Raw genomic sequence first — 20,102 nt, forward strand, 5'->3', positions numbered from 1 at the left:
TCTTGCAACCAGCCTGAAATGCAAGCAGCTCAGAGGAAGAGCAGGACCATGAGAGGGCTCTCCATTGGCCCTCATCTCAAGACCTCCCCTCCACAACTCCCCTTGTTTTTATTGTTACGGATTTGCCAACGTTTTAAAGATGGTGAAAGAAAAAACCCTTTCTGTTGTGTGTTGGGGAAAGATGGCGAGGGTATCGTCCCCAGGGTGGATTTTCTCAGTAATGCTACTACAGAAAAGAGGAAGAACAACGACTCTTCTGAGCTACACCAGAAGGATACATTTGGGCAGTTCCGGAAGCCTCCAGAATACTAGGCGCTACACTAAAAGAGCCCTCAGAGGTCGCTCCACAAACTGTGCATTTGACAGATGCAGAATCAATCCCAGAACGATGAAGGAACCTGTCTGCTACAGCCAGGTAGCAGCAAAGCAGGAAACGTATATTGTGCTGCCCTGCCCGAACCTGGAAACATCTACTGAATGCACTGCCACTGGCAATGAGGGAATATTACAATGAAAGGAAGCCAACTTCCTGCCCTCCAAGAATCTCCAATCGAGTGAGGAAAGGAAGGTACATGTACATTAAAGATTACAAATAAAAATCCTTCTGACACTGGCAGACTGGCATACCTGCCTCCCTGTGACCGGGCTCTTCCCCAGCCTAAGCCCGGGAGCCTGACGTGCTGTCTCAGATACCTGGTAAGGAGACAGGAATGACGGGCATCACAATACCATCTTGCCAGCCCCCAACACTAGCTGCCAGAGGACAGCTCTGTGCTGAGTGTTCCCACAGGTCAAGTCCCAGGGGACTCTTCGGAAACTGGCCCTACTCTGGCACCTAAGCGATCCAGGGTGATCTCATTTTCTCCCGAGTGTAATGGAGAGAGGACCCACATAATCCCACAAGGAAAGCGCCTGGCAGAAAGCCAGTAAGGGCTGTGGAAGTCTCCCAGAGGATCCTGCCCAGTTTCACCACTAGGGCGACTTTGTTAAATACCTAAGAGGGCATCATTGACTCACATGCCAGAGGGATTCAAAGAAGTCTTCTAGTTCTAGGGCAATTAAACTCATAAGAGGATCAGGGGGAGAAAATCTATAAAATATCTTAACATGACAGTTGAAAGCTGCTATTTAGGCAAGAGCTAATAGGTCAGGTTCTACGTATGGCAGAAGGCCTGGGTTCTAAGCCTGCCTCTCTCGCCAGTTTCCTTACTAACTTGGAACAATTCTTTTATCCCAAATGTGCAGAAAGGGGTAGAGGGCAGTGAACTGAAAGATCTGTCAGCTTCTCTCTAGCTCCAGTATTCCAAAAATCAACTAATTATTTATGCAAACAGAAGAGAATTTCTTTTCCAACATACCAAGTGTCTGAGGAATAGAGCCATCCAGGTGACTCATGCATATTACTGAGGGAGAAGGGACAGAATACGGGGACTGACAAATCCCCCTACTCCTCCCCAACAACCAGGAAACTACTCTATTGATTACTTGGCACAGATGCTCAATTTATTTCAAATACTGCAAAGAGGTGTCTTTATGTTGTATATAAAAACTGAAGTTACCCACAGCACAATATTGGTAAGAAACTGCTCAAAAAAAGAAGCTGAAATCTATAGATCTGAAGTCTGAGAAACAACCACAGGACGTGGGAGATGTGGCTTGGCCACTGCATGCATGCTGAAAAGAAAAAATTAACACTATTTACGGGTTTTAGGTGATGATCAGCTCAACAGAAGTCAACGATTTAATAACAGATGCCAAATAAGCTAATTCTAGGTTGCTCTAGGATGAGAGAGAACCCCCGGTAGTCGACAGCACTGTTTTTGCCATGCACGCACGATATTCTGTTCCAGGCAGTACACTATAAACAATGCTAAACTGTGGTATAGTGAGGGCTCACCACCAATAGGAGGAGGGAGTGGAAAACACCTAAATGAGGAACGACTAGAAGCAATGAGAAAGTTCAACCTGGAGAACTAGCAACTTGGGAGGTATAAAAACTGCTTCCAAAAGCTGTCCTATGGGTAACACTTGTCCTGTGGGACCTCAAAGATGAGTCAGAAAGAGGGTCAGGAGGTGGGAAGTAGAGGGAGGCAGGCCTGTGGCTAGACATAAGGAAGAGCCTTTATCAGAAGTTGTCCAATAGAACAGACTGCTCTGGGAGACAATGTGTTCCCCACCCCTGGGAAAGTCCAAGCAGAAGACCTTTCTCAGAGCGGTGAAGGAGGGGTCCAAGCGCTCTAGAGGGTGCGGGCAATCACTCCTCGGAGTTCCTCCTATCGCTCTTTCTGGCCATCAAGGCAGCCTCCTCTTGCTCTCTAGCTGTCCACACTGAGTGCTAGCCTCCAAGGCCACCCTGCCTCTGGGCTCCCTTTGATGAAACCTGGTTTCCAAGTCTATTGTGCAATTGAGATTTCTGCCCTGTGGGAGATTTTAATAGCACCTGTTAACTGTTTAAATGAGGGGCAAAATATGTGAGAATTCAAGACAAGCTTGTCCTTTATTTCAGGCTCTTGAGGACAAAGAAGAGAGTTTATACATTATGTGTGGCCCATCAACACAAACTCAAAATCTTCATTAGATACTTAGACCCAAAAGGGTGAACACTACAAACTAAGAAAAGTCTACACGTGCGGTGGGAAAAAATTTTTTTCTTTAAATATACATTCAACCAAAATTGCAGTGAAATACCAACTATCTGTATAATCTTAATAAATTTTACTTTTTTTTCCTTACATAAACTATTTTTTAGTTAGCAATATTCTCATCATTTGAAGGTTTTCCCCCACTTATTTCATATCTACTATTCCCTGAATCCGTAAAGTACACACACTAATGATGTGTAGTTGCAATATAACAGTCCATCATTATACTGATATAATAATTTGCTTCGCTAGCTCCCAACTGTTGGATATGAAGCTTATGCTTTCTTCCTTTTTTAAATCTCTTACATCACATCTAATAGGAATTCATACACATAGTTTTTTCTTAATTTTGGAGATACGCTTTGGGAGTAAAACTAGGTGAATACACTCATTTTTATGGTCTTTGCCACACAAATGATTGAACTAACCTACAGTGTCACCAGGAATATGACTGTCTCTTCATAACTCCGCCAATGTTGGCTTTTATCATTTTTGTTCTTTTAAATGGATGGGTGGTCCCTTGTACTTGTTTTATTTTACATTTCTCTGATTTCCAGGAAAATAAAAACTGAGCATCTTTCATCCACCTATCGGCCTCATAGTAAGTCACTTTTGAAAATATGAAGATGTTCTCAAAATAACCAAATAAGAGTTTACTGATTGGTTTCTATTCCAAATTCAGTACAATAAACAGGGCCAATTCCAACAAAGGAAGGAGAGTCCACCTATACATATTTATAGCTCTTGTTTGGGGCCTATGGGAAGGTAGGGGAGGGAAAAAAAGGAATGAAGGGACGGAGAGACAGTACTAAAGTGTTATTTATTTAGCTTCATTATCAAAAACTGAACAATACCTTTATGGGTGCCTTGTAAACACATAAAAATTATCCACTAAAAACTAGGACAATTAATAAGTTCAGCAAATTTGCAGGATACAAGGTCAATATACAAAAACTAGTTGTATTTCTATGCAATTGCAAGGAACAATCTGAAAACTAAGTTGAGAAAACAGTTCCATTTACAATAGCATCAAAAAGAATAAAATTCTTAGGAATGAATTTAAACCAAGTAGGTATAAGGGTTGTACATGAGAACTATAAAATATCGTTAAAAGAAGTTAAAGGCCTAAAAAATTGAAAAAACATCCCAATGTTTACGGTTTAGAAGATTCAATGTTGTTAATATGGCAATATTTCCTAAACTGATCTGCAGATTCAGTGAAGTCCCTATCAAAATCCTAGTTGCCTTTTTGCAGAAATCGACAAGCTGATTCTAAAATTCATATGGAAATCCAAAAGGCTCAGATTAGCCAAAACAATTTTGAAAAAGAAGAACAAAGTTGGAGGACTTCCCAATTTCAAAACTCAGTACAAAGCTACAGTAATCAAGACAATATGGTACTGGCATAAGGAAAGACATACAGATCAATGGAACAGAACTGAGAGTCCAGAAAGGAACCCTCACATCTATGGTCAATTGATTTTTGACAGGGTGCCAAGATAAGTCAATGGAGAAAGAATCATCTTTTCAACAAATCGTGCTGGGACTACTGGATAGCCACACTGGAACTCTACGTCACACCATACGTACAAATTAACTCAAAATGGATCAAAGACCTAAACACAGGAGTGAATACTATAAAACTCTTAGAAGAAAACATAAGTGTAAATCTTCATGACCTCAGATGAGGTCGTGGTTTCTACATATGACAGCAAAATCACAAGCAAAAAATAATTGGTAAATTAGACATTATCAAAATTAAAAAACATTTGTGCCTCAAAGGACGCCATCAAGAAAGTGAAAAACAAGCCACACAGTGGGAGAAAACTTCTGCAAATCATATTTCTGATCAGAGACTTAAATCCAGAAAATACAAACACTGTTACAACTCAATAATAAAAAGACAATACAATTAAAAAATAGGCAAAGCATCTGAATAACTATTTTGCCAAAGAGGTGGAAATGGCCAATACCACCTGAAAAGATACTCAATATCACTAGCCACCAGGTAAATGCAAATCAAAAGCCACAATGAGATACTACTTCACACCCACCAAGATGGCTAAAATCAAAGACAGATAATAATAAATACTGGTGAAGCTGTGGAGAAACTGGAATCCTCGAACACAGTTGGTGGGAATGTGAGATGGTGTAGCTACTTTGGACAAAAGTCTCACGGTTCCTCAAAAGGCTAAATGACCCAGCAATTCTACTCCTAGGTATACCCTGAAATGAAAATGTATGTCCACAGAAAAACTCGTACACAAATGGTGATCCCAGTATTATTCCTAATAGCCAAATGTGAAAATAAACCTGATGAATGGATAAATGAAATGTGCTGTATCCATACAATACCACTTAGCAATAAAAAGAAATTAAATACTGACATAATACCAAATACAAAAATAAATTAAGTGCTGACAAATACATGTGACAACATGGGTGAACCCTGAAAACATTCTAGTTGAAAAAAGTCAGTCACAGAGCACCATATAGTATATGATTTTGTTCATAAGAAAGTCTAGAACAGAAAATAGATTATTAGTTGCCTACGGTTTAGGGTAGGGAGTTAAGAGGAATTAGCAGTGACACCTAAGGGACAGAGTTTCTTTTGGAGTGATGAAAATGTTCTAAAATGGATTTTATGCACATCTCTGTGAATACACTAAAAGCCAGTGAATTGTACACTTTAAATGGCTGAAGTATATCCCATGCCATTTGAATTATATCTCAATAAAACTGCTTAAAAAAACCAAACAGATTTCTGACCCCAGTCTGATTCAACATGAACAGTTTATTTTTAACCAGCTTGCTAGATGATCCTGATTACAGATGGATTCATACTAAGCACTAGAAAAATACATATGATGTTATTATGATAGGTGTACCCCAGGCCTCACCTCCTACCAGAGTTCATGGATCGGTGATATTTGCAGACTAAAATTGCCACCCATTATTCCTAAACGATTACATTGGGTTAGACTTTGGAACCCAGAGAAACAGCGAATTCTCTAGATGCGTTTTCTTTTCTCTGTTGCTGGGATTCCAAAGTCATGAACAAGGACACAGATTGTGTTGCTATCTGTGATCTACAAGGAGGAAAGTGAAAATCTCTAACTTCCACGTGATCTGCTGTTTTTAAAGGGCATCAGATAAAACTCCATCTAACCTACCACAGAAGTGCATTCCATAATTTGACTCCTGCCTAAATGAGCCTGGTGAGAGGGCAGCTGACCTCAGCGGTCTCTGCCCAGGAGGGGCTAAAGACGCAAACACGCTCACTTTTTACCCACAGTCATAAAAACCACTAAACGTCAGAACCAGGCGTGACTTATAGAAGATAAAGCCCCAGCTTCTCATTCAAAGGTGAGAAAACCAAGGCCCCAGCTAGTTAAAGACTTGGGATTAGAATATAACATTCCAGATTCTTAGTCAGTGTTTCTATCACACCATAAATTCTCTCTCCTCCCTGCCATCTTCCCTGGAACAAAACTGGGGCCAGGATTAGGTGTGCATGGGGAATTCTGCATAATAAAAGACACAACAAGTTCAGAGTTAGATGTGATTATCACCGCAGAGAAGTTCAAGAACAAGAAGTCAGAAAGGTCACTATGCACACCTATGGTTCTGCAGTTCTTTTCCATTCCATCACTCTTGGAATGAGTCCCCATTTGGGAAATGGTGATCTATGTGCCATGAGCATCCCAGTAACCCAGATAGATTTCTGACTTCACGGAATAGGGAGGCACAGTGGAGTATTTTCTACTGGAGAGGGTCATTGAGAACTGGCCCTGGGTGTTAAGGCTTCCGAGAGAAATGTTTGGGAGATAAGAGATGGCACCAAGTGCAATATCATGTAGTTTCTATTCTGGTACATTTAGAATGTCCCATCCACTGGACCCCACACCCATAAAACAGCTAGCTTTGTGTACTTAGACCCAGTAAGGCCTGGCTTAAGGAAGGAGCCTCAGGATTCCTCCACGGCCCCGGACGAGGCAAAAAGACTCAGTGAGAGTTTCCTCTACAGGACAAAGAGAAAAGCTATCCTAGGTGTTAGTGGTCGTCAGCCAGTCACACACTTCTGGAAGGGGTTATCAGAGCCAGGCCAGCAAAAGTAGAAACCAAAGTCCATTTACTCAGCCCAGTTCTAGGACCTTGCTTTCCGGTCATGGTAGAAAGAAATGTATCATTAACAGCACAATGACTCTTCAGAATCCGACCTTGAAAGAGATATCAAGCATTTAAAGAATTGAGACACTCCCTGGGGAGGGAGGAGGAGGAATAATAAAAAAAAAATAATAATAAAAATTAAAAAACCAGGAGGGGTACTTAACAGGAGATGAGACAAAGGGGAAAGTAACATGTTCACAAAACTGGCCATCTATCCTACCCACCCTACTTCACATTCTCCATGCTAACAAGTCCAGTCCTAGAATTTCACAGAACCCCTGAGTTGGAAGAAAACCTAACACTCTATCTAGCCCAAAGCTCTACCCAATACAATAATCTAATCCATGACATTCCCAAAAGTAATTGCCAAGGGACAATTATCTCCAGTGACAGGGAGCTCCATGCTCTGCGTTGCCACATGAAAGAGCACTTATTGTTAGAAAGTTCTTCTGCTCACCCAAAAACCACTTCCCTTTCGGCACTTGCATCCACTGGTCCTAGTTATAACCTCTGGAATACTGCAGAAGAAATGGAATCTGCCTTTAGAATAGACAAAGACAGCTCCGAGCCCGTCACGCTGCCACAGAGGTGACGCCGAATGAACGGCTACACGGTTTAAAGGGAAAATAAGGACTCAACGGCAGGTGATTATAAATGGCACCATCAGCAAACAAAGGAAAAGAGACTTAATACCATCATCGCAGCAGCCTCTTCTTCATACAGCCTCCACCCCACAGTCTCAAACTCAGAGCAAGAGATCCAGTCTTTTGTGTCCCCTTTACTTCTTGACAACAAAAAAATCTTTAAAGAAAACATACTCTAAGTGCACACGTGAACGACTACAGACTAGACCCTCGACAAAGAGTCAAAGAGGGGCTTGATCACGTTAAAGTGATTAAAGACCGTCAAAATGACTTTCAGCGGTCAGCATTTATCTTGGACATAATACAGAGATAAGAAGAAAGAGGAGGATTTCATGGCAACCCAGAAATAACTGAAGTAGGGAACCGCTTCCTGGACAACTGGATTAATCTTTGTTGCACAGTGGTAGTACTACACACAGGGGAAAACCCTCTCTGAATAGAAAACAAACAGACCCTGATGCACCGAATGTCAGAGCAGACGAGGTCCTTAGGGATTCAACTTCATCACGGTACAGGCTGGGAAACCTACACCCACTCCAGGATGGGAGTCACCCAAGGTTGCAAAGCAAGTGTCAGAGCTAGAACACAGTCTCTCAATTCCCCAATCTCGGCTCTTTCCGTTACACCATGCCGCTATGTTATTTTAGCAAGCCTCAAACGACTGCATGCAAATAACCAGTATTCCCCAAATGACACAAGCTACAGAAAACATAAAGCCAGGGCCTTCGCATTCTTCGAGTTAATGGCCAGGGCGTTCCACAGCCCCAGCTGCGAGCCACCTTCTGCAATTCTTATTTCATATCTCAGTATGATTTACACAAAATTGCAGGACGGTTAGAAGCAAAGCCTCCAGAATGATGAGTCTGCAGAAAAACCGTGAACACTGAAACAGGGAACCACACCCAGAGCCAAGCCAATCCGAGAGATGGAGACCGTAGAGGTAAAAAGGCAGAGCTAGAAGAGAAGAGGACAGGAAGAGGGTGCCTTTCCACATGTCAAGTTTTCCGCAGGAGGCAGTGTGGGGAAAGGCGAACAGCCGCTGGAGGTTGGGGCGCAGGTCTGCCACTAACTCACTGGGTGACCTTAGGCAAGCCCCGACCCCTTCCAGATCCTCCATTTCTCCAACTGTCCTAGAATGGGGTTGCACCAAGTGATTTCCCAGGATCCCAGTTCTGGTATTCTATGACCCAAAGACCCACTATTAGCAAGTCCCCGGCAGGGCTCCCACAGGGCCGGTCACTTGTCCCAGGCGACAGGACCCCCTTGGGAAGCGTGGAAGAAGTCCTGGCTGGTAGGTAGGGTGACCTTTCTCATCCGGGCACCTCAGTTTCCCCACCTGTCAAACGGCAGGGGGAGGTCAAGGGATAGAGCGCGAGGGAAAAGGGATTCTCCAGTTGGCCTCATCCTGGGAGGGGTGCCCGCATCTTACCGCGGCTGAGGCGGGGGAGCCGAGGAGATTCGGACCTGCACCCCAAGCCGATCGGTGCCTGACCCGGAGCATCCGTTGAGCCCCAGAGGAAGGCGAGGTGGGTCCTGCAGGAGGCGGTGACTCGCCGTCAGCCCCGGCCCATCAGCGCGCGGACGCACCGCTCGGGCTCCGGCTCAGGCTCGGTTCCGGCTCTGGCTCCCGCTTCAGCTCAGCCCACCCGTCCCCGCCTCAGCTCGGAGCCCCAGCCATCCCCCCCCTCCCACCTTTGCTGCCTGGGCAGCCGCTTCCGGGCCCCGTCACGTGATCCCGGCTCCCCAGCCGGAGACCCGGGTCACGTGTTCCAGCGCGTGGCAGCTCCCCTCCACCGGGGAAGCTCCGGAGCCCGGCTCCGCAGCACCACCTGGCGACCTGTTGCTGACACGGCAGGCAGGGCCGGGGGCCCCGCAGAACGGGGCGGGGCTTTGAGCTCGGAGCGTGGCTGGCGAGTCCCCAGAGCTCTGTCCCCTGAGCCGTGAGCTCATTTCTGCACATGGTGTGCTTTCCTTAACACGTTTCGGGGAGCGTATGTTGCTTTTATAATTTAAAAAAATACATCTTTTTAAAAATCCTCTTGTCCTATTTTTCGAAGCTTACACAAACTCATTTGTGGTTGCTCCTGGAAATGGGACTGTGAGGTAAGGCAACGTTAACTTTTTAACATATTTAAAATTTTAAGTAATATTCTTAAATGGATGGCAACATCTCAGTATGTTTGAGGTGTATGTGTTACCTAGCCTTCTCTTTCCTCCTTCTCCCTGAATTTTTCCTTTAAAAATTATGTAACTAACAAATTAATTAATTTGAAATTATGTAACCATTCACACACACACACACACACACACACACACACACACAAAAGAATAAACTCTTGATAGAGCTACAAAATGGATAAATCTTAAAATAATTCTGAGTAAAAGAAGTCAGAAAAAATATTCCATTTACCTAATGTTCTAGAAAATGTTAAATAGTGTCCAGCGACAGAAAACCTGTCAGTGGTTGCCTGGAGTGGGTGGGAAGGTCAGGACTGGAGAGATTATAAAGGGGCATAAGAAAACTTTCAAGGTGACAAGTATTTTCACTACCTTGATTGTGCTGATGGTTTCATAAGTGAATATGGATTTTAAGTTATCAAATTATACACACTCAATACATGCAGTTTAAAAATAAATTTTTAAAAATATGTGCAGTTTATTGTTATGTAAATTATACCTCCATAAAACTGTTAAGATAGTAGAAATTATATATTAATATATTGTTATTATTAGAAATGTTAGACAATATATAGATATATAAACAGTGAAAATTTCCCTGCTCCCAAATTCACGCTTTTCCTCCAAAGACTTACAGTTGCCAGCATGTGAGTATTGTTCTCCATACGCTATACTATGCGCTTATAGAAATATTTATACAGAGAGACATATACAGATTTGTGGCGTTAAAATCTAGAATCATGAATAACAGTACTTACTGTTTTGCTTAAGACTCTTACTCTTAACTATCTATATATACTGTCTCAATTATTTCATAAACATATATTACTTTATATATATATATATATATATTTAAAGCCTTTGTATGTTCTATGACCCATATATATATTTTTAATGTTTATTTATTTATTTTGAGAGAGAGAGAGAATGCACAAGCTAGGGAGGGGCAGAGAGAGAGGGAGAGAGAAAGGATCCCAAGAAGCCTTTGTGTTGACATGGGACTTGATCTCACAAACCAGGAGATCATGACCTGAGCAAAAGCAAGAGTCAGTCACTTAACCAACTGAGCCACCCAGGCACCTCACCATGTTTTATTTATTTATTTATTTGTTTGTTTATTTATTTATTTATTTTTACATTTATTTATTTTTGAGAGACAGAAAGAGACAGAGCACAAGTGGGGAAGGGCTAGAGAGAGAGGGAGACACAGAATCAGAAGCAGGCTCCAGGCTCTGAGCTGTCAGCACACAGCCAGACATGGGGATTGAACTCACAAACCATGAGATCATGACCTGAGCTGAAGTCGGATGCTTAACCGACTAAGCCACCCAGGTGCCCCTCACCCCACCATATTTTTTAAAATATCTACCCCAGTTGGTTCATTTCACCAGGGAAAGAGAAAAGAATGCAGGTTCGTGCTCAATTCAAAATAGCAAGGCCAGTGAGTTCATCTCATCCCTGGAAGAACCCAGCAATTTATTGACTGATCAGTGCCAGAAACTGTGCTTGGAATGCTTCTGAGCCCAGGTTACCTCCAGGTCTTGAATTTCATTGATTCTATGGCTCCTTCTGATGTCATGGTCAAGAAAGCCCGATCTTAAGAGAACCAAAGAGCTCCCTGTTGGAATTACTGATGCAAGGGCGACTTTGCCTTCCCCAATTGGCTCCTGGGAGGCACTGACTATAATAAGGATTCTTTCTTATATCTGGCCACCACACTCTTATTAGAAAGACCTTTGCATCATTTTCAGATACTGTTAGGATTCTATCAAGCTTATCATTATGCAGTCATAATTAGAAATTAACACAGTTATAGGGCGCCTGGGTGGCTCAGTTGGTTAAGCATCTGACTTAGCTCAGGTCATGATCTCATGGCGCATGAGTTCAAGCCCCGAGTTGGGTTCTGTGCTGACAGCTCAGAGCCTGGAGCTGCTTTGGATTCTGTGTCTCCCTCTCTCTCTCTGCCCCTCCCCCACTTGCTCTCTCTCTCTCTCTCTCTCTCTCTCTCTCAAAAATAAACATTGAAAAATTAAAAATTAAAAAGAAAAGAAATTAACACAATTACATCTCCTTGTCATTCCCAGAGAACTTTTCCCAACTATACAAATCCCCACCTCTGCTTCCACAGTTTACTCAGAAGTATAAATGAAGATTCACTGTTCAATATGGATGCATAAATAGGGGCACCTGGGTGGCTCAGTTGCTTAAGCATCCAATTCTGGCTCAGGTCATTCATGATCTCCCGGTTTGTGGGTTTGAGCCCAGTGTCGGGCTCTGTGCTGACAGTTCAGAGACTGGAGCCCGTTTCAAATTCTGTGTCTCCCTCTCTCTGCCCCTCCCCTGCTTGTGTTCTCTCTCGCTCTCTCTCTCGGAAATAAATAAACACTTAAAAAATATTTTTTTTTTATTTTATTTTTAAAATTTTTTTTTCAACGTTTTTTATTTATTTTTGGGACAGAGAGAGACAGAACATGAACGGGGGAGGGGCAGAGAGAGAGGGAGACACAGAATCGGAAACAGGCTCCAGGCTCCGAGCCATCAGCCCAGAGCCTGACTCGGGGCTCGAACTCACAGACCGCGAGATCGTGACCTGGCTGAAGTCGGACGCCCAACCGACTGCGCCACCCAGGCGCCCCTTAAAAAATATTTTTAAAAATATATGGAAGTATACATAAAAAAGCACTTTGACTCTTTTACTCCTCGAAAACTATGCAAAAGCAAAACGTAAAAACTCTGAAAACTCTATTTTCAGCAAAGGGAGAAGATAGAATCCACAGATCCCAAAATATGTGTAAGGGCTAACAAAAGCGCTGAGATCAGACAGAAGCTATAAAGGAAAATGGAAAAGAAATTCAAAGAGAAGCAAAGGGACCCAGTGGGGACAGATCTCAGGAATGCAACAGTGAAAACGCTCTTCCTGAAGAGGAAGAGCTCACTTAGATCTGCTCGGCTCTATTTGTTTTGTTTGCAACAATGGGTGTGGAAACAGTTCAGCAAGACTCAACAAAAGCTCTCCTGAATCTGGTTTGGATCCGGGAAGCCAGGAAGATAAAGATAACAGCAAGAAGCACAGGGATGAGCCATATTTGCAGGAAGCAATTGGTCTATGGCAATGAAACAGAAACGACTGGAAATACACTTGTTGTTGAGGATGTAAAGCAACTGGAAGTTTCATCCACTGCTGGGGGGAGTGGACAGTGATGCAACCGCTTCGGAAAGTTGTTTTGATGGTTTTTTATGAAGTTAAACACATATCCTGCGATCCAGCAATTCCACTCCTAGGTATTGACCCAGGGAGAATAAAAGTGTTTATCCACACCAGGGCCTCGACTAGGGGGAGGCAAGCAAGGTGCCGCAGATGGGACATTTAAAGAGGCACTCGCTTTTAGGATTGTACAGGCGCAGGGTTGGCACTTACATGAACACAAGAGCGGGTGCCTCCTTAAATTTTGTGACCTAGGCTTCTTGTCTTGCCTCACCCGGGTCCAGGCTGTGGTCCACACAGACTTGTATTCAAATTTTCACAGCAGACACCTTAATAAAGCTAAATCAGTGACAACCCACACATTTATCAATAGGTGAATTGGTAAACAAATTGTGGCATATAGAGCAGAAAGGAGCTATTGATACATGCAAAAATGTGGATGAATCTCATTATGGCTAAGTGGAAGAAGCCATACACACAAAACTGCATACTATATGATTCGGTTTATATAAATGTAAAGAATGGGCAAAACCGAATCTAGTGACAGAAAGCTGAACAATGGTTTCTTGACATGTGTCAAAGAAACATGTGGGGATTGGCTGCAAAGGGACACAGAGAGCTTTCTGGAGTAATGCTAACATTCTATATATTGATTGGGATGCTGGTTATATGGGTTTATTTTTTTACTTATTAAATTAAATACTTATTAAATGCAGGGCTCGATCTCATGAACTGTGAGATCATGACCTGGGCCAAAGTCAGACATTTAACCAACTGAGCCACATGGGCCAGGGGCGGGGGGGGGTGGGGGGGTGGGGTGGGGGGGTGGGGAGGGAACCTAAAATACGTTAACTGGATTGTATATAAATTGTACTCCTAAAGGTTCATTTAAAAATTGTAAAGAGATTACAAGACATCTGGGAAAACCTCTAAGACAAAAGAATAACCAAATGCACAAACACATGAAGCATTTTGGAGGAGACCATGCAAAAAACAAACACGCAGACAAATATCCTCAGAGAGACAAGATGTTGCCATCATGACATAACAACGATAGCAACAACAAAAATATTGCTTTTAAAAAATATTGTTAGGGGATGGAAATTAAGAATGTAATAACAAAAATGAAGAATCAAATAGAAGAGTAAGAAGATGAAAATAAAGAAATTGGTTCTTTTTCATTAATGAATATTTATTATATGTGCCAGCCACTGGGCCTAAAACAGTGAACACAATAGACAAAAATCCCCGCCCTTGTGAAACATTTTAGGGAGAGAAGAGAACAAAAATAAATAAGTAATATCCATGTCATGTCAGCGGGTGTACCTGCTGTGGAGGAAAATCAGGAAAGTGGGAGAGGGAGTCTAGAGGCAGAGAGGAGGGATTGAAGCCTTTTTAAATAGTCAGGAATATACTACTGAGAGGTGATATCTCAACAAAGTCCTAAAATAGGGGAGGAAACAATCCCTGTGGACTTCTTTGAGAAGAGCATTCTGGGCAGAGGGAATAGCATGTTCTAGGAGCCCAGGAGGGAATGTGCCTAGCCTATTGGAAGAATTAAAAGGAAGTCAGTGTGTGCATGATACTGTATGTAGAAAACCCTAAAAACTCCATCAAAAAGCTACTGGCACTGATAGGTGAATTCAGTAAGGCCTATTCATTCAGATAGGTGAATTCAGTAAGGATACAAAATCAATATGCAGAAATCTGTTACTAATAATGAAGTAGCAGAAAGAGAAGATAAGAAAGCAATCCCATTTACAATTGTGCCAAAAATAATAAAATAGCTGGGAATAAGCTTGACTGAGGAGGTAAAAGAACTGTACTCTGACAATTACAAAGCACTGACAAAAGAAATTGAAGATGGCAATAAACAAATGGAAAGATATTCCATGTTAATGGATTGGGAAAACAGATATTGCTAATATGTTCGTACTACCCAAAGCAATCTACAGATTTAATGCAGTTCCTATCAAAGTGCCAACAGCATTTTTCACAGAACTAGAGCAGCATTTTTCACAGAAGTAATCCTAAAATGTGTATGGAATCACAAAAGACCCCTAATGGCCAAACAACCTTGAAAAAGAAGAACAAAACCCGAGGTAACACAATCCCAGATTTCAAGATTCATTACAAAGCTATAGTCATCAAGACAGTATGGTAGTGACCCAAAAACAGACACACAGACAAATGGAACAGAGTAAAGAGCCCAGAAATAAACCCATGATTATATGGTCAAATAGTCTATGACAAAGAGGCAAGAATATGCAAGGGGAAAGAGACAATCTCTTCAACAGATGGTGTTGGGAAAACTGGACAGCTACATGAAAAGAATGAAACTGAACCATTTTCTTATACCATACACAAAAATAAACTCAAACTGGATTAAAGACCTAAATGTGAGACTTGAACCTATAAAAATCCTAAAAGAGAGCAGAGGCAGTAATTTTTCCGACATCAGCTATAGCAACGTTCTTCTAGTTATGTCTCCTGAGGCAAGGGAAACAAAAGCAAAAGTAAACTATTGGAACTACATCAAAATAAAAAGTTTCTGCACAGCAAAGGAAACAATCAACAAAACTTAAAGACAATCTAGTGAATGAGAGAAGCTATTTGCAAATGATATGTTCAATAAGGTATTAGTATTCAAAAATATAAAGAACTTATCAACACAACACCATAAAAAATAATCCAATTTAAAAATGGGCAGAAAACATAAAACAGACATTTCTCCAAAGAAGACATACAGATGGCCCACAGACACATGAAAAGATGCTCAACATCACTCATCATCAGGGAAATGCAAATCAAAACCACAATGAGATATCACCTCACACCTATCAAAATGGCTAAAATCAAAAACACAACAAACAACAACTGTTGGCAAGGATGTGGAGAAAAAGCAACCCTTTCGCACTGTTGTTGGGAACGCAGACTGGTGCAGCCACTGTGAAAGGCTCCTCAAAAAATTAAAAATAGAATTATCATATGATCCAGTAATTCCACAACTGGGTATTTACCCAAAGAATACAAAAACGCTCATTCAAAAAGATATTTGCACCCCTGTGTTTATTGTGACATAATTTACAATAACCAAATTATGCAAGCAGCCTAAGTGTCCATTGACAGATGAATAGATAAAGAAGATGTGGTATGTATATGTAACAGAATATTACTGAGCCATGAAAAAGAATGAAATCTTGCCATTTGCAACAACATGGATGGACCCGGAGGATATAATGTTAAGTGAAATAAGTAAGACAAATACCATATGATTTCACTCATATGTGCAATTTAAGAAACAAAAGAGATGAACAAAGAAAGAAAGAGACAAACCAAGAAACAGACTCCTAACTATAGCAAACAAACTGATGGTTACCAGAGGGGAGGTGGGGGGGGTGGTGTGAAAAGGGGATTAAGAGCGCACTTATCATGATGAGCACTGAGTAATGTATGGAAGTGTTGAATCGCTATACGGTACACCTGAGACTAATATACCACTGTACATTAACTATATTAGAATTAAATAAATACAAGGAGGTCAGTGTGGCTGTAGCAGAATGAGCTATGGCAAGAGAAGTAAATCAGGCCAGAGCAAGCACAAGTGGGCGAAAACTGTATAAAGCTCTGTGAGCCATTTTAAGGACTTTGGCTCTTACTCTGAGTGAGATGGGAAGATATTGGAGGAGTCTGAGCAGATGAATGCCATGATCTGACTTGGGTTTAAAAGGATGCTCTAGGGGCGCCTGGGTGGCTTAGTCGGTTGGGCATCCAACTTCGGCTCAGGTCATGATCTCACGGTTTGTGAGTTCGGGCCCTGCATCGGGCTCTGTACTGACAGCTCAGAGCCTGGAGCCTGCTTCAGATTTTGTATCTCCCCTTCTCTCTGCCCCTCCCATGCTCATGCTCTGTCTCTCTCTGTCTGTCAATAATAAATAAACGTTAAAAAAAATTTTTTTTTTAAAAAAAGGATGCTCTGCCTATTGGGTTGATTTAGGCATGGGCAGAAAGGGGAGACCAGTCAGGAGGCAGTTTCTATAATCTGGAATAAGATTATGATGATTTGACAAGAGTAAGCACAGTGAAGATGGTGAGAAGTGGTCAATTTCTGAAAAATAGTTTTATGGTAGATTGGAAATGTTAAATGTCGATGGAAGGAAATGGAGTATGAGAGAGAGGAGATAAATACTTTGGCCTGAACCACAGAAAGAGTAGAGCTGCCTTCTACAAGACCAGGAAGACAATGGCAGGAGCAGGCCTCTAGGATCAGTGAGTCCAGCCCCCTATCCTTTGGTGGGGAAACCAAGGCCCAGAGAGGAGGAGCGGTGCACCCAGAGTCTCACACAGGTCATGTGTCTCTTTGCTCTAGCAAAGAGCCCTTGCTTTGGAGCCCTTGGCCCCCACATCATACAAAGGTAACAAAATAACATATAGAGAATGATTACATTTTGTTAAAAAAAAAAACAGGGTGTATATGCACACGACAGTCTGTATGCACATGAGTTACGTGAATTTAAGGTAGTGTGATATAAAAATATTAGTAAAGATCCACTTTGTATGCAGAATTTACAGTCTTTAGAATCCCACCCAAATTCAAAATTTCACAAAGTATGTCATAATAGCCAGACTGATGCTCAGAAGGGCACAGTGAATTGTCCTACACTATAACTCCCGTACGGTGGCCACTTTGGCTGGGACACAGAAGTGCCCACCTGGTCCTTCTGTGAGAATACAGAGAGAAATGCCCTGGTCACATGGCACTTGTGTGAGAGGTCTGAGTAGTTATTAGCTGTAGCATGAGCATTCATCATTAGTATAATTTAAAACATTCTGTAAGCCATAACGATATAATTCAAGGATTCATTAAGTGGCACAAGTGCTGAAAAATGAATTTTAAAATCCTCAGTTTGGGCATGGGTATTAGAAGACATAATATTCCTATAACGAAGGCTGAACATCATCATGACATCACATGCTGAGGACTAGGGAGAGTGCATCCTGCAAAATAAATTAGGAACAGAGTGGAAATGAAAAGCAGCAATTTAAAGCAAAGACCCTGCTAAGGAAGCAAATACCGGCTCAAGTACATAGGAAAAGTGCTGGTGCCAGATCGACCCGTTATAATATGCCTCTTGGCCAAGCTGTTGTGATTTTTATAATGATCTGAAAGGCAGTGGTAATGATAAGATGTTTTACCACGAGTATTTCTGTGGTAAATGGAGTACGTTTAAAGAAAGAAGAGTATGTTACAAAGCTAAGACACTTAGGCGCTCTGGAGTCCCAGAGAAAAAAATGTACGAGTGCTTCAAAAGCCCCTCCTGTGAATCCAGGACGAGTGCTGTGCCACCAATATTGGCATTCTGATGCCTGGGAGAGTGTGTGAGGGACAGAAGATTCTGCAGACACAGAACTGGGAGGCGCAGGTGAAAAGATGGCAAGGGGTGCATCAGTCCGACAACCTGCACTAGCCCCCAGGATTACAATGACAGGAGCGTCAATGCACGTGTGTGAGACCCTTGGAACCAAAGGCTGCTCACAGGAGGGCATCACAAGAGCACGGTTTAAACATATTATACTGTTTTAATGGAGGGAAGACTTTCCCAGTGCTGTGCGATAGCCAATGAGGTATCACAAATGGGTTATGGGGTGCTGAGGTATTGATACTCTTGCCCCTTGAAGCAGTCAGGCAGGTCCCAAAGTGGCTAGAGCTCCTGAGACAGTTAGCTCTAACCATAAACAGGCTTTGTTCTTTCATCCTGAGGACCTAGAAAATGTTATTTTCTACATGTTATGATATAAAAAAAGACTGGGAAACGCTGGATAAGTAGAGTATCGATATAATTTCAAATGGAGACACTTTTGAGAATGAAAGGGGCCTTGTTAATATTTGCATCAGGACAATCGGCATAGAGTGGGACTGCTCCAGGTAAACTGGGATGTATGATGGAGTAGGCAGATTAATGGTCTCCAGAGATGTCCACATCCTTATCCCCGCAACGCTTAGACAGCAAAAGGGACTTTGCAGATGTGATTAAAGTAAGGGTTTTGAGATGAGGAGATTATCCTGGATTATCTGGATGGACCTGGTGACATCGCAAGGGCTCTTACAGGAGGGAGGCTAGAAGGTCAGGGAAGAGGCAAGATGCTGTTCTACTGGCTTTGAAGATGGAAGGAGGAGCTGCATGCCAAGGGAATGTGGGAGGCTCTAGAAGCTGGGAGAAAAAGGAAGCCGATACTCCCTAGAGCCTCCTGAAAGAACAGTTTTGCTAACATCTTGATTTTAGGACTTCTGACTTCCAGAACTGTACGAGAATGTTTGTGTTCTTTTACTCCGCTGTGCTTGTGGTAATTTGTTGCAACAGCAATAGAAAACCAGTACAAATATTTGTAATTGACAATAAATTTATCTCTATGCTTATATAATTTTAAGCTATAAAGGTAAATAACTAAAACAGGTATAAATTTGCACTAACATTGTATTAATAAGTTGAAAACTCATTATATTGTATAGAGAGATGGAAAACTAGAGAACTGAAAAAACAGATGTTAAAAAAGCTTAGCCACAGAAAGAGAGACTTTTCATGGAGAAGGTTAGATGAGAAGACTCCAGTTTTTATTATAAATCCTCTGGTTAAAATATTAATAGTCTAAACCTGGGCGTGTATGTTTTATTTTGAGTATTAGTTTTTAAAGTAAGGTTGTTTGGGGGTAAGTTTCCAAGAGCTTATTGGGCTCAGGTTCTCCAAAGCTATAGCCCCCGCCCTTACCTGAAACCTGCTTACAGATTCCCCCTCATCCACAGAACTTCTCCTAACCTTTTACTCAGCCAACAGCTTCCTTGGCACAAGATAAGGCCAACTGGTAGGTCCTCCTGAAATAAGGCAGGAAGAGGCACCATTGGACAAGGAATATTCCCAGGATTGGACCCAGGCAAGGGTCCAAGAGATCTAGAGCAAACCCCCAAAGCACCATCTGTAGGGTGGGCAGACCTTGACTTTACCTCACAATGCTAACAAAGGGCCTGGGAGAGCTGAGAAGAGAGAAGGGCCTCCTGTTGCCACTGAAAAAGCACTGACATAGGAGCATGAAGGAAAGGGCTGGGGCCAGCTCTACCATTGACTTAGCAAATCCCTTTCAGTCTGGGCTTCTGCCCCTAGCTGCTGAAATGAATAGGGGAAGGAAGCTCACCTCCCAAATCTTCCTCCTTCCAAAGATGACTGGGCGGGCCCAAGGTCAGCCAGAGAATCATTATGTATCACACCT

The 20,102-nt window shown here is 42.2% G+C and overlaps 1 protein-coding gene across 4 annotated transcripts in view; it reads right to left on the reverse strand.

Annotated features, from left to right (window-relative positions):
• The window catches only part of SLC36A1 (solute carrier family 36 member 1), a 67,526-nt gene that overhangs the window by 36,784 nt on the left and 10,640 nt on the right, over positions 1 to 20,102 (reverse strand). Inside the window, exon 1 of one of the 4 annotated variants that reach the window (XM_049647965.1) lies at positions 19,655 to 19,785. The exons of 1 other annotated variant lie outside the window; for it this stretch is intronic. The gene's annotated coding sequence lies outside the window, so the exon portion shown is untranslated. Of the gene's footprint in view, positions 1 to 627; positions 3,514 to 8,885; positions 9,127 to 19,654; positions 19,786 to 20,102 lie in introns of those variants that run through there. 2 more of the 4 variants (XM_049647963.1, XM_049647964.1) reach the window with 2 other exon arrangements.

The sequence above is a fragment of the Panthera uncia genome (genome assembly GCF_023721935.1).
Source record: "Panthera uncia isolate 11264 chromosome A1 unlocalized genomic scaffold, Puncia_PCG_1.0 HiC_scaffold_17, whole genome shotgun sequence".
In the NCBI taxonomy this organism is placed as follows: domain Eukaryota; kingdom Metazoa; phylum Chordata; class Mammalia; order Carnivora; family Felidae; genus Panthera; species Panthera uncia.